This window comes from Heteronotia binoei, chromosome 18 (assembly GCF_032191835.1).
Source record: "Heteronotia binoei isolate CCM8104 ecotype False Entrance Well chromosome 18, APGP_CSIRO_Hbin_v1, whole genome shotgun sequence".
NCBI lineage: Eukaryota > Metazoa > Chordata > Lepidosauria > Squamata > Gekkonidae > Heteronotia > Heteronotia binoei.
Window position 1 is genome coordinate 45688729 of NC_083240.1, and position 9837 is coordinate 45698565.

Consider the following 9837-nt stretch of genomic DNA (forward strand, 5'->3'; position numbering starts at 1 on the left):
AGAGCATAGAGTTAGAGGCTAGGCCAGCATCGACAATAACTTCCGGTATGCATTTGAAGACTGCCATGTGTAATCCTTGTGCAACTGGATTACTTGGGCGGGCTGTTCCTTAAATATTAAAAAATAAGTCTGTGAAAAGTTAATGCAGAATGGGAGTCGCCATAGCCGCCAGATCACGATGGTTTTTAAATATGTTGTCACTCATGTTCGATAGGGAACCGGAAGTGTATTTGTAGTTTCTTGGAGTCTGCGGTCCTTTGGCCGATGGCTGATCGTGATGGGAGCGCTGTCCTTTACAAGGGTGCTGTTCCGCTTATCACCGCTTGGGGGCACACGAAGATTGCAGCTTCTGCTACCAATGCCTCACTTTAATGATGAGGTCTTGGGTTCGAAAGCTTGTCGTTTTCTTATTAACAAGCTTCTCGCGACTTTTCTCACATTTGTTGCAAGCTGTCGGAGGCTTACTAGTAGTGCTTGCTCAGCAATGTTTGCACAACTGCTTCCAAACCTATTTTTAAAAATCCGTTTTTGAGATGTAAAAGACTGCACATCGTTGCCAACTCTGGGAAATTCCTAGAAATGTGGGGGTGGAAGCTGGGGAGGGACGTCAGCAGGGTGTGTGATGCCATCACAGTTCACTCTCCAAAGCAGCCATTTTCTGCAGGGGAGCTGATCTCTGTTATCTGGAGATCAGTTGTAATTCCAGGAGAACTCCAGGCCCCACCTGGAGTCTGGCAACCATACAGTACAAAAGAATCCTAAGGTCCCATGTGCTACTCCTCACCACCCTGTCCATGAATGAGAAATAGGCTGCACATCACCCTTCTGGAGATTTCCAGTACTGAGTTCATCCCCCCCCCCCCACCCCAAAAAAGTGTTCTGGCTCCTTTTGGGAGGAGTTCAAAGGGCAGGGCAGATTCCTTTCCCCTTCTGACTGCAGCAGAGCACATTTTCTGTCAGACACATCTAGGATGGCCAGCTGTTGTCTTCCAGCAGGACTCCTGTGTCTTTAGATCAGCTGCCTAAGCAGTAAGCAAAGGTGGAGTTGGGGGGAGAATTCATCTCCTCACCTTTTGGAGGCGAAACCCAGGTTTCGGGTTGCCAGGTCCAATGCAAGAAATATCTGGTGACTTTGGGGGTGGAGCCAGGAGACGTTGGGGGTGGAGCCAGGAGCAGGGTGTGTGATGCCATCACAGTTCATCATTGAGCTCCAAAGGGAGTTCCACCCATCACATTTAAAGGGACGGCACACCTTTTAAACCCCTTCCCTCCCTTGGAAATAATGAGGGATAGGGGCACCTTGTTTGGGGGCTCATTGAATTGGACCCCCTGGTGCAATCCTTTTGAAATTTGAAGGGAGTTTTGAGGAGTGCATCAGAGGAGTGCTGCACATTTGGTCCTTCCGTCTCAAAAAACAGCCCCTCCCAGTGCCCAAGATGCCCACACATCAATTTTCCATTATAGCCTATGGGAATCAGTCTCCATAGGGAATAATGGAGTGCCCAGCAGACATTTCCCTCCCCCCCTGCTTTCTGATGACCCTGAAGCAATGAGGTCCTCCAGACCAGGAATCCCCTGCCCCCACCTGGGGATTGGCAACCATATCCAAGGCCCTAATCTCACTCTGTAACCAGATTGTGAGCCGCTCTGAGACTCTTCGGAGTGGAGGGCGGGATATAAATCCAATACCTTCTATCTTCTTCAGATAGACAGTAACAAAATATTCAGTCAAAATCTGTTCATAACAAGTTTTGTGTTTATTTGGAGCTGCCCCAAAACCCACAGCCTGTAAAGCTCATGAACAAATGGGCATCACAATATCAAAATCAGCTGGCGACGGCAGAACAGTGGCCAGGCTGGGCTCTTTTCCATTCTCCGGCTTGCTGAATGGATTTATTGAGTGAGTGATGGATCTTCCTTGTGGAGATGATTTATGGATCTTTGTTACCCAAATGGGCCCTCCCCGCATTCTTCCTGGGTCCTCACGACAGCCATTAGTCACCAAGATCGGGCCAGGGAGCTCAGAGAATGACCCTCGCAGAGCTCTTTGGGAGTGCCTCCTCTTTGTTTCCTGTATAAAGAAAACGAGAAAAGAAGGGACCGCAAGAAAAGGAGGTGTGTGGTGTGGAAATGCAAAACTTGTTTCGGGGTGTGATGCCCAGCCTTTTTCTCTCCCCTTACTGAAGAAGAGAAAAGGCTGGCAGAGAAAAGGGGCCATTTCTCAGAAGGACGTCGCCGGGAGGGAGGGGGAAAGGTCCGGTGCCATTTTTCATTCTCTTATTTGAAGCAGCTGACGTCACAGGGCAGCCGTTTCCCTTCCATCTTCCCATCAAAGAGATCCTCACCTGACTTAATGGGGTGGCTGATGCAATGTGGGGTTTCCACCTCCCACCCACCAGAGCTGGATTAACAATGAGGCCTAGTAGGCACTGGCCCCCACGCCTTTAGGGGCCCTGGGCTGACTCCCCCCCTCCCCTCAGTTTCTCCCCTGCTTGCAGCCCTCCCAGCCTGCACCTGCAGCCAGCGACTGAGTCAATCTTTGCCCAACTCGCCTGATGTGGCTGCTGCTGGTGTCATTGCCAAGTTTGCCTCTCTCTGCCTCTCCCCTGCAACTTTGACAAAGGGGCCTTTGAGAAGGTGGCTGCAGATGGCGGGGTGGCCACTCCAACTCAGATCATTTGTGAGGGAGCCGCCAAGATTTTGACTGCCTAGGGGCCTCCACAGGGTTTAAACTGGTCCTGCCACCCACCCGTGGCCCAGCAGCTCCTGTGACTTTTGGGGCAGCACAATGTGCAGAAATTCTGCCAAATGAACTTTCCCTCCTGCCACGAAGATGAAAATGAATGGTGTGAGAAACTGGCCTTGTGGGGCATATGGAGGCTGCTTCTGTCCTTCCAGGACAAAGAAAAACCACCGATTGCCCTCTTCTCCCGGGATGTGTCTACATTCCTCTTGCTAAAGCCTTCGAATACCAGCAACCACCACCACATCTTGAGGCAGTGAGTCCCGCAGGTTAATTGTGTGTTGTGTGCACAGTGTGAGTAAGCCAGATCTCAGCTCCACTGGAAATCAGAGAATGGTGGCCTCGGGAGGCGGTGGACTCTCCTTCCTTGGAGGTTTTTAAACAGAGGCTAGATGGCCATTTGACAGCAATGCTGTTAATTTAGGGGGAGATGTTTGTGAATGTCCTGTGTTGTGCAGGGGGTTGGACTAGATGACCTTCAGAGTCCCTTCCATGATTCTATGGTCTTTAAAAAGAGTCAAGACTTTATTTGTGCTGGGCTTCAGCAAAAAGACAATTAATAGATATCAAAGATTTCAGGTTTTTCACGGCTGGTAACATCATTAGGGTTTGTAGAATCTTTTGGGATCAAGTGCCGTGTTCTACTGGAGAAAGTTTTCCTTCCAGACGTTTCGTTCTCAGTTGCGGAGAACATCCTCAGTGGCGTTGCAGCCGGAGCAGGCGCTCAGACCTTCTTGGCTGCTGTGCATTTACAAACACCAGCACAATTTTAACAGAAAGGAAGAAGGCATTTTCATCCACCAATCTTGGTACCCAGCTCTGCAAAACACCCTACAGACTATAAATTGCAGAAAGTCTCAGAACAATCAGCACAGTCAACAACCATCTTCCTTATCTTCAAACCCCTTCCAACCCTCCCAGCAATTAACACGGAACAATGGTCACATTCAACAGCCAGTTTCCTTATCACTACCCTTCCAGGAAGCCCCACCAAACAATGGGCACATCCACAAACCAATTGCCCTTTCATCACACCCCCTCCAGCCTACAAATAGCAGCTCTCCAGCAGCCCTGGCCCCACTCAATGCACAGCAGCCAAGAAGGTCTGAGCGCCTGCTCCGGCTGCAACGCCACTGAGAATGTTCTCCGCAGCTGAGAACGAAACGTCTGGAAGGAAAACTTTCTCCAGTAGAACACGGCACTTGATCCCGAAAGATTCTACAAACCCTAACAATTAATAGAGTTTATGACTAATGTCCCCTCTCACTGTATCAAAGAACGTGGCACTTCAACTAACAAACACATCACTTCAGCTGCCCTAGTTCAACCCTGAAGTTTCCCTGTCCTGGGGTGTCCTTTGTGCTCAGGGGCTCAGGCCTCAGCCCTTTGCTTTCTGTGGGAGGGAGTCAGCTCTGGCAAACAGGTGATGAACACAGGGCTTGTTGTGTGAAATCCCAGCAGGAACTCATTTGCATATTAGGCCACACCCTCTGACACCAAGCCATCCGGAACTGTGTTCCTGCTCAAAAAAGTCCAGGTGCTGACTGGGATTACAGCTGATCTCCAGGCAACCGAGATCTGTTTGTCTGGAGAAAAATGGCTGCTTTAGTAGGTGGACTCGATGGTCTCATATCCCCTTGAAGTCCTTCCCCTTCCCAAGCCCCACCCTTCTCAGGCTCCTCCCCGAAAATCTCCAGGTCTTTCCCAACCCAGGCCTGGCAACCCTCACTTATGAGGAGGCTGTCTAAATTTGTCCTGTCGAGGAGGATAGACCGGAAGAGAGACCAAAAGAGGATCACTGAGTCTGAATTCAGATGGCTAATTTGACCGACCCATCTCCAGATTTAAATGGCGCATTCAAACACGCCCATCTGGGTCCCACCTCACTCCCGCCCTTACCTCATCCTCTGCCATCACTCTGCCGCCTCAAAAAGCTATCAGGTAGTAAGCGGTGGTAGCAAATCAATTGAGAGCCAGTTTGGTGTTGTGGTTAAGTGTGCAGACTCTTATCTGGGAGAAGCGGATTTGATTCCCCACTCCTCCACTCACAGCTGCTGGAATGGCCTTGGGTCAGCCATAGCTCTGGCAGAGGTTGTCCTTGAAAGGGCAGCTGCTGTAAGAGCTCTTGCAGTCCCACCCACCTCACAGGGTGTCTGTTGTGGCAGGGTGGGGGGAGGTAAAGGAGATTGTGACCACTCTGAGATTCAGAGTATAGGGTGGGATATAAATCCAATTTCATCATCATCATCATCATCATCATCATCATCATCATCATCATCATCATCATCATCATCATCATCATCATCATCTTCTTCTTCTTCTTCTTCTTCTTCTTCTTCTTCTTCTTCTTCTTCTTCTTCTTCTTCTTCTTCTTCTTCTTCTTCTTCTTCTTCTTCTTCTTCTTCTTCTTCTTCACCTTTCCTGGCTGCCTGAACAGTTGGGGAGTGCCAGGGAAGCATCACACATGCGTTTGAGTGGCATGACCGCTCCTCTGGGGCGTGCACAGCCCGTCCCTGTTCTGGCAGCAGGCCATGTGCTGTCTGACCACCCCTGGGGCGCTTTCCACTAAAGCGGCTTTCTTCTGAGATGGGAGGCTGCCATCCCAAGCTGGTGGTCTGTACCCAGCCCTAGTGAGCTTTGTGGCAGAGTGAGGACTTGAACCCAGGTCTTCGTGGTCTAAGTCCAACACTCTCCTGTACTGGGAATTCTGGTAAACAGAGTTCATTGGATTAGTTGTGCTAGCCTGTTCCAGGGGTGGCCAAACTTGCTTAACGTAAGAGCAAGTTTGAGAGGCGCAAGACATGAACGTCAGAGGTTTGAGAGCTGCAAGACAGGAAGGAAGGAAAACAAATAGTTGGGGGAGGGAGAGAAGCAGTGCCGGATTAAAGCCTGTGGAGGCCCCGAGGCAAACAAAATCTCGCAAATGATCTCAGAGTCCGAGTGTCTGCTTCACCACCCGTGGCCCCCGCTGCAGCCTGCAGGCACCTTCTCAAAAGCCCCTTTCACTAAGCTGCAGGGAAGAGACACCAGCAGCAGCTGCACCGGGCAAGTGGGGCAACGAGCGGCTCAGTTGCTGGTTGCTCATGCAAGCTGGGAGGGCTGCAAGCAGGGGGAAAAACAGGGGGGAAGCCAACCCAGGGCCCCTAAAGGCGTGGGGGCCCTTAGGCCAGTGCCTCCTTGGCCTAATTGTTAATCCGGCTCTGTGTGCAGCCATAAAGACGCTGAACAGGTTTATGGCCCAGACTGGCAATAGAAACGGCTAAGTGACCGAGAGGCTGGCTCAAACAAAGGCCCTTTTTGGCACGAGAGGAAGGGGAGGCTCACTCCTGTGCTGGCTAAACCCGCTGGGCTGGATTCTTGACTCCAAGTGCCCGAACACCCTCCTCCGCCAAGGTGTTCCTTCGAGAGACCTGCAGTGGGTTTCTCCCAGATATCATTCACCAAAGGCCCTGAGATACCCCTTATCTCGGATCAGGGCTTTTTGTGTGGGAAAAGCCCGGCAGGAACTCATTTGCATATTAGGCCACACCCCTTGAAGCCAAGCCAGCCGGAACTGCGTTCCTGTGCATTCCTGCTCAGAAAAAAGCCTCGTCTCAGACATATTTGTGCTCTCCTCCCTCCTAGCATCTCCAAGTGTTGAACTTCCATATTACCCCCTCAACAATCAGGGGCTGAGAGGGCAACTGACCCAAAGGCAGCGCCTGCAAACTGTGGGGCAGAGTGGGGTCGCGTTGCCAGGTCTGAGTTGGAAAATACCTGGAAGCTTTGGGGGTGGAGCTGGGAGAAGGCGGGGTTTGGGGAGGGGAGGGGCCTCGGCAGGGTCCAATGCCATACAGTCCCCCCTTCCAAGCAGCCGTTTTCTCCGGGGGAGCTGATCTCTCCCAGCTGGAGATCTCCCAGCAGGATCCCCAGGCCCCACCTGGAGGCTAAGACCTACAAAAAACTGCGGAATATTAATGAAATATCACTTAGGAAAAAGAAAGGAGACCAGTAAGTACTATCCAACCTCTTAAAGCAGAACAGCTATAAGACAAAAACTTATAACAAAAGTTCTATATATTTCTCACATTATTGTTATTCCAAAAGCCAATCTCTCCAATAATCAAGTACAAAAATCAAGTACAAAATATTAACAAAATTCACAGTCCATTCAAATTCATGTGTGCGTGTCAGTTTCCGACTTCTGAAGCTTCAAAGAGGATCCACCCATCTTGCGGGGTGAATTAAAGCGCTCACAATGATTCCATCACAGTCGATTCCTTTGCAGTCTCAAAAGATTCTTTTTTTAACTTTGCAAAATAGCCAGTCTGATGGCTTCATCTAGTCAAAACAGATGGATTCAAAGGTGGGTAAGACCTGAGCCTCCGGCGGGAACCTGCCTGTTTCTGACCGACCCTTTATCGAAGAGGCATCTCCCACTTCACAACAGATCACTCACACAGCACTAGGCACAGATGGAGGTCTTGTACTCTACTACATTACATGGGAACAATCACATTTTTGTCTTTCCAAAAAGCTCAGAGAGGTGTCTGTGGCTCTCCCTTCCTCACAACTCCCTGGGGACTCCGGTTGCCAAAGCTGGCTTGGGAAACGCCTGGAGATTTGGGGAAGGCGGATCTTGGGAGGGCAGGGAGATGAGTGGGGGTTTGATGTCCACCCTCTGAAGCTGCCATTTTGTTCCCCCCAGAGAACTTACTGTAACTCCGCAGTCTGGAGGTCAGTTTTAATGCTGGGAGAAGAGAGGCTGGGTAGACTGGGAGAAAAGGACCCCCAGAGAGTGTGTTGTTATCATGGCACTGGGGGGGTTGGGGAGTGTTTGCATTTCTCACTGATGGGGGAGGGGCGGGGAATGAAGAAGAAATCCAGAACTTGACAAGGCTGGGTGACTATTCAGGATATTTTAGACCAGGGGTGGCCAAACTTGCTTAACGGAAGAGCCACATAAAATAAACATCAGATGCTTGAGAGCCATAAGACATGAACGTCAGATGTTTGAGAGCTGCAAGGAAGGAAGGAAAGAAGGCAAATAGATGAGGGGAGGGAGGGAGATGTGGAAAGAAAGCAACTTTAATTTTAAATGCACTGTCCCAGTCGCCAGCTGGCTTGGCTTGGAGAAGTGATTTAAAGAGGCAAATGCCTTCTCCAAGCCAGTCAACGGGGTGATGGGCGGCTTTGAGAGCCACACAATATGTGTGGAAGTGCCACATGTGGCTCCCAAGCTGCAGTTTGGCCACTCCTGCTTGCTGCTTTGGGCTGAACTTCCCAGTGGTTCTGACAACGGCCAGGGCAGCAGGAGGAAACCTCTCTCCAGCCAGAAGGCAGAAGGTTGCTTTCCCACAAGCCTTTGGTACAAAGGCTCCCACAAGCAGTTTGGTACACAGGGACCAGCTGGCAAAGGTTTTCAGGTGCTAATCTCCTGTGGGGAGAGTTGCCAACCTCCAGGTGGGACCTGGAGTTCTCCCAGAGTTACAGCTGAGATCCAGTCCCCTGGAGGAACTGGAGGGCGGACTCTTTGGCATTCTGCCCCACCCACCCTTCCCTAGGCTCTATCCCCGAAATCTCTAGGAATTTCCCAACCTGAAGTGGGCAGCCCCTGCCACTTGTGCTGCTATTAAGGACATGGGATAGAAAAAGAAAGAAAAAGAAAAAGTTTTGAGGCTAGTTCCTCTACTGTTCGCGCAGACAAGGGGCATGAATGCTGGTGGGAGGGTGGCAATGCTCGATTTGATTCCGTGGAGCTTTCTTCTAAATGCGCAGAACAGCTGCCATCCAGATTTGGAGCTGTGGTACTGTGAGAAATGGGTGGAGAATGATACTCCCCCCCACACACACAACTGTTCCTAATGCCAACTGGCTGCTGTTTGCTGTATGGGGCAGATGACCACCAGCCTGGTTTAAACTGCCCTTTTTAGCCCACTATTACAACCTGAGAAAACAAGGCAGCTTGTTCAGTCATGGATAGCCCCCACTCACAGGCCGATGGCATGGAATTGGAGCAACGGATGTTCACAATGGGCTGCCCGGGGCTGTATGCGCACGGGATTGACTCCTGGGTAGAATTGCCCATTCCCTGACCTGGATGCTCCAGGCAGGCCTGATCTAACCAGATCTCAGAAGCTCAGCAGGGTCAACGAGGGCGGGAGACCTCCCAGGAAGCCCAGGGCTGCTGTGCAGAGGGAGGCACCTCTCTTTGTCCCTTGCCCTAAAACCCCTGCGGGGTTGCCATAAGGCAGCTGCGACCTTACAGCAAATAAAGAAACAGAAGCGCCCAGCGGAACCCGGAACCTTCTGCACACAAAGCAGGTGCTCTTCCATCAACCACAGCTCCTCCGCACGAATGCAGGTTTCACTTCACCCAGCCTCTTGCCCCCAGAGGAGCAGGTTTTCAATGCTCTTAATTTTGCCTGGATGGCTCCTCTTAGAATCCACTTCCTAAATTGTTATATATGCAGGGCTTTTTGGGTAGAAAAAGCCCAGGAGTCATTTGCATATTAGGCCACACCTCCCAACATCATCATTGCTTCACGCAGGGCTTTTTTGCAGGAAAAACCCAGCAGGAACTCATTTGCATAGTAGGCCACACCCTCTGATACCAACCCAGCAGGAACTGTTGAGCGTTCCTGCTCAAAAAAAGCCCTGGTGTTTCATATATGGAGTTCTTGCCTGGCTCATTGGAGCCGATCACAGGCCCCCTGCTGGTTTGAATGGTCCAATAGCATGCTAGCACGGGAACCTTGAGTGTATATATAGTTGGCCTCCTTGACCTGGCCTTTAGTCTTTGAGTGCAGCCCTATAGGAGGCTATACAAATAAAAGAGCGCTGTTCACTACCACCTCGCTTTTTTTGAGTAGGGGTTTTTTTTGAGCAGGAACGCAGTTCCGGCTGGTTTGATGTCAGGGGGTGTGGCTTAATATGCAAATTAGTTCTTGCTGGGCTTTTTCTACAGAAAAGCCCCTTGTGAAACAGTGGTCATGTCAGGGGTGTGGCCTAATATGCAAATGAGTTCCTGCTGAACTTTTTCCTACAAAAATAGCTCTCTGTGTGTGTGTGTATATGTATATATATATATAATTGAGTAGGATGGTGGGGGGAGG